Consider the following 6,000-nt stretch of genomic DNA (forward strand, 5'->3'; position numbering starts at 1 on the left):
AGTAGTGTTTTCACTTAATAAATCTCTGTTTTACTGAGAAAAAAGAAAAGTAAAATCAGAAATAATTATTTGTTGAATAGCATTAGTTAGAAGCAATATTGATCATAGAGAAGCTAAGAGGACTAGCTTGTTCTTTTTCACTTTCTACACAGTTCTTTTTCTAAACTGATATTTTCACTGACCCAAAAAAAAACTCTTAAGAAGATACTTAAATGATAGGACCAGAGAAGAAACAACTTTTTGCAGACTAGCATCCCTGAGTGATCCTATACTGTTAATTAAACATCTAGCTGCTCAGATCAGCTGGCTGGTAACTTCTGTCAGAGTCCTTTTAGATATTCTCAATTCTCCCCCAAGTTATTAACTTATTAATTAACTTATTTATGAATCAATCAATAATTAATTAACTTATTAATTATTTAACTTAATGAAAAGGGTAAAAACTTATTAAAATGTATTAACCTATTAAAAAACTTATCTGATAGTTTTCTTCTCCCTAAACCCTATCTGATTCTTCTTCCTTCACCTACACCAGCAAGTAGTAGTTATCTACATAGCACGCTGATTTGAAAACTGAAACTCACCCTACATGGGTTGTTCCAAGGACTGGAGTGGAGAGGGAGTGGCAGTTAGCAGCCCATCTGGGTTCACATAGGCTCACCAGCCAATTATTTATCATCAGTTAAGGGGGGTATGCTTGCTTTTCATCTATAGACTTTTACATCAGGTTAATAGGTCTAGAATATCGATGCCAATAAGGGCTTCTTAATTACTCGATTCTTCTTTCATTTTTCCCAATTTAAGATGTAAACTAAACTATTAGGACTTTTATATTTAATTTGAATGTTAACGAGATTGAGTAGTGTTTTCATAAGCTGATTCAGCATTTGCAGAGAGCGATTTATCATAAATGTCATTTCTCATACTCTAGCCTATTGGACCTTTTTGTTGGTTTCTTTTTCCATAAATGAGAAAGAGAAAGATGCCAAGGAGAGAGACAAAAGCACCATTCTGAGATTTTAATTTCTTTCTTTCTTGCCTTCTTTCTTTCTCTCTTTCCTTCTTTCTTTCTATCTTTTCTTTCTTTCTTCTTTTCTTTCTAAAAAGGAAATATTGACAAAGCCATAGGATAAGAGGGGTACAACTCCACACAATTCCCACCACCAGAACTCCATATCCCATCCCCTCCCCTGATAGCTTTCTTATTTTTTATCCCTCTGGGAGCATGGACCCAGGGCCATTGTGGGGTGCAGAAGGTGGAAGGTCTGACTTCTGTAATTGCTTCCCTGCTGAACATGGGCATTGACAGATCAATCCATACTCCTAGCCTGTCTCTCTCTTCCCCTAGTGGGAAAGGGCTCTGGGGAAGCAGAGCTCTAGGACACATTGGTGGGGTTGTCTGTCTCTTTTACACTTGTCTTTTTTTTTATATGATGCCCAGAATCAGCTCAAGTCTAGGACCCCATGCAAGGCAAAAGCTTTACTGATAAACCACCTCTGGGAATTTATAGTTTTGTATACATAGGAGCTCATGTATATAATAGTATTTATTAAATATTTCTGTGAATTATACATTTCTTTTTTTCTTTTTTGCCTCCAGGGCTACTTCTGGGGCTCAGTGCCTGGACCATGAATCCACTGCTCCTGGAGGCCTTTTTTTTTTTTTTTCCTTTTGGTGCCCTTGTTGTTGGAGCCTTGTTGTGGTTATTATTGTTGTTCTTGATGTTGTTCATTGTTGGATAGGACAGAAAGAAATGGAGAGAGGAGAGGAAGACAGAGAGGGGGAGAAAAAGAACCAGGATCCTTACGCAGGTCCTTGTGCTTCCCGCCATGTGCGCTGTTCTACCGCCTGACACCCGCATTTCTTATTTTATGTTGAATATATACAAACAAATATAAAAATGGTGGACATAAAAATATCTTGCACCTTTTAGGGTGTATTTAAGAAGATGAAAATACAAATCACAGATTAGAAGAGAATATTACAAGTCAAGCAAATGTCTGATAAAGAACTTACAGTAAGAATAGCTTTTTAGAATTTTATACTAAGAAGACAAATCACCAACTGTTCCAATAAATTATTTGAGATGAAATATGAGTGACCAAAAATCAGATGGTATATATTTGGCATCATTAAACACTGAAGAAAGGGAAATTTAAACCAAAAGAAGAAGATCGATAATAACAAGTGTTAAAGTGATGTGGAGAAATTAGAAAGTTATGTATTTTTTAAAAGGCCATTAAAAACAATTTTACTAAAAATCATATTGAAATATAAAAGGGCCTAATTAGATAAATCCAAACATTTAAAAAACTGAATATATAACTGAAATTAAAATGAAAAATGGGAGTACATGATTACTTTAATAAAAACTACATGTCTAGATAAAGTGAAAGTTGGAACTTTCTTAGACTAAAAACTCCTTTACAAATGGAAAAGTTCTTTAGAACTTATCCTAAGTCTTAAAGTTGGTCAGAAAGTCTAAAAACATGTGTCTTTGGAGATTTAAGCACCATTTGCCTATCTTGCTTCAGATCATTTCTTGATAGAGATCCAGAGGGAAAACTAGTGAGTCAGAGGAAGGAAAAGAAGATGAAGAAACCAGAGAGGATCAAAGTACTTTATTTGTATATATTTAGTTTTAACCCAGGATTGTCTTTAAAAAAATAGCTTAGAAAAGATTCAAAGCAACTTTCTCCAGATTGTGTTTGAAAAATCATTGAAGGACAATTCAAAGCAACTGTCTATATAGAACCTGAATAACAGAAGCTTGAAGAATAAATTTAAAGCGATAAAAAATGAATGCAGTGCCAGCAGGCTCTCAGTACTTCCAGTTCTGTGCTATGCAGTTTTTCCCAGGTTCTTTCTTTTTCCTTTTGTGTAATATATACTGTATAAATGTTATTTATATATGCATTCCTCTACTTCCTTGTACAAGTGAGGTATTACATTTCTCGCTCAGTAAATACATATCTACTGTATATGCACATAGCTTTTTAAAATTTTTTTATTTGTAAAAAGGAAACATTGACAAAAGAGGGGTACAACTTCACGCAATTCCCAACACCAGATCTCTGTATCCCATCCCCTCCCCTGATAGCTTTCTTATTTTTTATCCCTCTGGGAGCATGGACCCAAGTTTTTATTTATTTATTTTTTTTTATTTATTCCCTTTTGTTGCCCTTGTTGTTTTATTGTTGTAGTTATTATTATTATTGTTGTTGTTGGATAGGACAGAGAGAAATGGAGAGAGGGAGGGGAAGACAGAGAGGAAGAGAGAAAGATAGACACCTGCAGACCTGCTTCACCGCCTGTGAAGTGACTCCCCTGTAGGTGGGAAGCCGGGGTTCGAACCGGGATCCTTATGCAGGTCCTTGTGCTTTGCGCCACCTGCGCTTAGCCCGCTGCACTACAGCCCGACTCCCAGGACCCAAGTTTAATGAACATTACTTGGCCAATCTTTATTACAAGGTATATTATAAGTGAGCAGGCACAGTTACTACCATTCTCATTTTTATCATGAGAAAGATAAAAGATTGCTGAATGAATTTGGATGTATGATGGGAGGATTACTTTGAACAAAAGACATTTACATATACAAAGGAAGAGCTTTCTTTCTAGGGGCTTTTCACCAGCACACTAGATTAGATTTAAACCTTTTAGAGTATCATTAGGGGAGGAAGAATCTAAGTCTCTTTAAATCTACCTGAAAATTTAGGTCTATACTCAAATAGCTCATGTGGATAGTGTGCTTCTTTTCTTTGTGCATGTCATAAATTTAAGCCTAGTCTGCACCAGACTAAAGGAAGCCTCAATGCTATAGTCTCTCTCTCTCTCTCTCTTTCCCTGTCTCCCTCTCTCTCTCTCTCCCATCCTCTCTCTCTCTCCCTTACTTTATGACTTTCTATCAGGAAAAGAGAGAATTTATCTTTACATAAGTCTGCTTATATGCCACACTTTTTTTTTTTTCAGTAACCTTCCTTGTCCATATTTCTTTCCAAATTCCTCTATGTCAGCGAACCTAAATGAGATTATAGTTTAGGGCCATGTCCTACATTACTCAGATTTCTGTCTCTCCCATGGTTTGGGGAAGCACATGTTATTAAAGCACACGTTATTAAGAAATAGTTAATTTTTCTCTTATCAACCTGTCCCATGCTTGTTTGATTATTTCTCCGTCCCTTGAAGGTTTCAAGATGGTATCTTTCCACTCCTTCAGAACATATAATTTGTCTTTGCAGACAGTATCATTTATCTTGGGTTAAAAGTTGAATCTAGGGAGTCGGGTGGTAGTGCAAGGACTAGCATAAGGATCCCAGTTTGGGCCCCCAGCTCCCCACCTACAGGGGAGTCACTTCACAAGTGGTGAAGCAGGTCTGCAGGTATCTTTCTCTCCCCCTCTCTGTCTTCCCCTCCTCTCTCCATTTCTCTCTGTGCTATCAAACAACAACGGCATCATTAACAACAATAATTACTACAACAATAAAACAAGGGCAACAAAAAGAAATAAATAAATATTTTAAAAAGTTGAATCTAATATTTAATCTGCACACTAGTCATAAAATAGCTTAATAACAAGTTAGACTGTGTTATTAGTGAAACAAATACTTTAGAAAATAATTTATGCAGTTTAATTTTCAAAAGATTATAATTTTTAATGAAAGAGAGACACTGAGAGAGAGATAGAGGCAGAGGCCAGAGTATTTCTCAGCTCTGGCTTATGATGGTGCAAGGAACCGAACCTGGGACCTCAGATCATGAAAATCTTTTGCATAATTCTTATGCTATCTACTTAGCCCTGCTCTGTCTTATTTTTTTTCCTTCCTCCATTCCTTTCTCTCTCTCTCTCTCTTTCTCTCTCTCTCTTTCTTTCTCCCTCTCTTTCTTTCTTTCTTTCTTCCTCTCTTTCTTTCTTTCTTTCTTCCTCTCTTTCTTTCTTTCTTTCTTTCACCTCCAGGGTTATTGCTGGGGCTCTGTGCCTGCACCACGAATCCACTGCTCCTGGAGGCTGTTTTTTCCCTTTTGTTGTCCTTGTTGTTTTATCATTGTTGTTGTGATTCTTATTATTGTCATTGCTGTCATTGTTGGATAGGACAGAAACTGAGAGAGGAATGGTAGACAGAAAGGGGAAAGAAAGACACCTGCAACCTGCTTTGCTGCTTGTTAAGAGACCCCCCGCCCCCTGCAGGTGGGGAGCTAGGGGCTCAAACCAGGATCTTTTATCAAGTCCTTGCACTTTGTGCCACTTCCGCTTAACCCGCTGGTATGCTTGGTACATTAGAAACAACTAAGGGGGTTGGGCAGTGGCGCAGTGGGCGGGGTCTCAGATTATTTAAATTTTGTTTTCTAAGTGTCTCTCTCTCTCTCTCTCTCTCTCTCTCTCTCTCTCTCTCTCTCTCTCTTTGCCCCTAGAGCACTACTCAGTTCTGGCTTATGGAGACAATACAGGGGATTGAACCTGGGATCTTTGCTGCCTCAGGCATGGTAGTCTTTTGTGTAACCATTACTCTATATCCTGAGCCTCCAAGTATTCTTAACCATAACAGGAAATGGTTTCTAGTGTCAGCTTGTCACATATCAATTTGAGACAAAAGAAATGTCTCAATCATTTAAAAGGGGGGGCAGGGTTCCTAACAAATTGTATTCACCTGAATGATATTTTCTAATATATAAGTATAATGTTTAATAAAAATATATTCAAAATAATTAGAGCAATCCCCCATGACAATCTAAGAGGTCTTGAAGGATCCCCTATTTAAGTAATTGTATCTTATAAACCAAGTTTCAAAAATTGCTGTCTGTAGGAATGTAAATGAGAAAGATCATGCAGACAGAGGTTGACAGACACAACAGACTTTATTAGAGAAAGTTTGTGAGGGACAAATCTTGGCACAGAGATGGCCAAAGAGAGTCGTGCCTCAGGGTAGAGTCAATACAGGGATATACAGGTGACAAGTGGTGGGCATAGGGTAGGGGGAACAGGAAAGAGTGAATTCTTT

Source organism: Erinaceus europaeus, chromosome 5 (genome assembly GCF_950295315.1).
Source record: "Erinaceus europaeus chromosome 5, mEriEur2.1, whole genome shotgun sequence".
In the NCBI taxonomy this organism is placed as follows: domain Eukaryota; kingdom Metazoa; phylum Chordata; class Mammalia; order Eulipotyphla; family Erinaceidae; genus Erinaceus; species Erinaceus europaeus.